The sequence below is a fragment of the Seriola dumerili genome, unplaced genomic scaffold, assembly GCF_002260705.1.
Source record: "Seriola dumerili isolate Sdu_G_001 unplaced genomic scaffold, Sdu_1.0 BDQW01001124.1, whole genome shotgun sequence".
Taxonomy (NCBI): domain Eukaryota; kingdom Metazoa; phylum Chordata; class Actinopteri; order Carangiformes; family Carangidae; genus Seriola; species Seriola dumerili.
This window is the reverse complement of record NW_019175379.1, coordinates 1,145,824-1,148,885: the sequence shown is the minus strand read 5'-3', so window position 1 is coordinate 1,148,885 and position 3,062 is coordinate 1,145,824.

The window sequence follows — 3,062 nt, the reverse complement described above, 5'->3', positions numbered from 1 at the left end:
GTATGCTATGACATTTTTTGACTTTTTTATGCCTGACTATACTATGACGTTTTTTGATATTTTTTTGCCTTACTATACTATGACGTTTTTTTTATATTTTTTTGCCTTGCTATATTATGACATTTTTATGTTTTAATATACTATGGCAATTTAATGCCTTACTATACTATGACATTTTTTGACATTTTTGTGCCATACTATACTATGGCGATTTTATGCCTTACTATACTATGACGTTTTTTGACATTTTTATGCCTTACTATACTATGACGTTTTTTGACATTTTTGTGCCTTACTATAGTATGACATTTTTTTGCCATACTATACTATGGTGATTTTATGCCTTAGTATTCTATGACATTTTTTGACATTTTCATGCCTTACTACACTATGACATTTTTTGATATTTTTATGCCTTACTATACTATGACGTTTTTTGACATTTTCATGCCTCACTATAGTATGACATTTTAATGTCTCACTATACTATAGCAATTTATTGCCTTAGTATGCTATGACATTTTTTGACATTTTCATGCCTAAATACACTATGACGTTTTTTAATATTTTTATGCCTTACTACACTGTGGCGATTTTATGCCTTACTATACTATGACATTTTTTGACATTTTCATGCCTTACTATACTATGACATTTTTTGACATTTTTGTGCCATACTATACTATGGCGATTTTATGACTTACTATACTATGACGTTTTTTGACTTTTTTATGCCTTACTATACTATGACGTTTTTTTGATATTTTTTTGCCTTACTATACTATGACGTTTTTTTTATATTTTTTTGCCTTGCTATATTATGACATTTTTATGTTTTAATATACTATGGCAATTTAATGCCTTACTATACTATGACATTTTTTGACATTTTCATGCCTTACTATACTATGACATTTTTTTACATTTTTGTGCCATACTATACTGTGGCGATTTTATTACTTACTATACTATGACGTTTTTTGACATTTTTGTGCCTTACTATAGTATGACATTTTTGTGCCATACTATACTATGGTGATTTTATGCCTTAGTATTCTATGACATTTTTTGACATTTTCATGCCTTACTACACTATGACATTTTTTGACATTTTTATGCCTTACTATACTATGACGTTTTTTGACATTTTCATGCCTCACTACAGTATGACATTTTAATGTCTCACTATACTATAGCAATTTATTGCCTTAGTATGCTATGACATTTTTTGACTTTTTTATTCCTTACTATACTACGACGTTTTTTTTATATTTTTTTGCCTTACTATACTATGACGTTTTTTTGATATTTTTTTGCCTTGCTATATAATGACATTTTTATGTTTTAATATACTATGGCAATTTAATGCCTTACTACACTATGACATTTTTTGACATTTTCATGCCTCACTATAGTATGACATTTTTATGTCTCACTATACTATAGCAATTTATTGCCTTAGTATGCTATGACATTTTTTGACTTTTTTATGCCTTACTATACTATGGCAATTTTATGCCTTAGTATACTATGACATTTTTTGACATTTTTTTGCCTTACTATACTATGACATTTTTTGACATGTTTGTGCCATACTATACTATGGCGATTTTATGCCTTAGTATTCTATGACGTTTTTTTGATATTTTTTTGCCTTACTATACTATGACGTTTTTTTTAATATTTTTTTGCCTTGCTATAGTCTGACATTTTTATGTTTTACTATATTATGGCAATTTGATGCCTTACTATACTATGGCATTTTTTGACATTTTTGTGCCATAATATACTATGATGTTTTTTGACATTTTTATGCCTTAATATAGTCTGACATTTTTATGCCTTACTATACTGTGGCGATTTTATGCCTTACTATACTATAACATTTTTTGACATTTTTGTGCCATAATATACTATGACGTTTTTTGATATTTTTATGTCTTACTATACTATGACCTTTTTTTTGTAACTATACTATATCAATTCATTGCCTTATTATGCTATGAAATTTTTTGACATTTTTATGTCTTACTATACTATGGCGATTTCATGCCTTAGTATACTATGACGTTTTTTGACATTTATATGCCTTAATACAATATGACGGTTTTTTGATATCTTTATGCCTCACTATACTATGGCGATTTTATGCCTTAGTATACTATGACATTTTCTGACTTTTTTGTGCCTTACTATACTATGACATTTTTTGACATTTTTATTCCTTACTATAGTCTGACATTTTTATGTCTTACTATACTATGGCCATTTAATGCCTTACTATACTATGACATTTTTGACATTTTTTTGCCTTGCTATACTATGGCGTTTTTTTTATATTTTTTTGCCTTACTATAGTATGACCTTTTTATGTCTCACTATATCATGGCAATTTAATGCCTTACTATACTATGACATTTTTTTGACATTTATATGCTTTACTATACTATGATCTTTTTTCACATTTTTTTTCATTATGCTATGACTTTTTTTATGCCTCAATATGCTCTGATGTTTTTTGTACCTTACTATACTATGACATTTTCATGCCTTATTATGCCATGACTTTTTTTATGCTTTACTATACTATGAAATTACATTGGGTTTTTGTTTTGGGGTTGTTTAGTGATCCTAGTGTTTTGTTGTTGTTGTTTGTTTTTTTGTCTTTCCATAAGGTTTACCAAACAAATTTTTCTTCTGGTGATCAATAAAATTTTCTGATACGATACACTACAGTACGATACTACACGATACGGTACGACACAATATGATATGATATGATGCATTTTGATATAATTCAATACGACTCGACACGATTTGATACCATATGACACGATACGACCTGATATGACACGGTACAACTTGATATGATACTATTCAATACGATACGATACGATACGATATGATACGATACGATACGATACGACACTATACGATACGATATGATACTATACGATACGATACGACACTATGCGATGCGACACGACAAGACATGACACGACGCAATATGAAATGATATCATGATACAATACAAAGTAGTTATACATGAGGACATGTTTTTC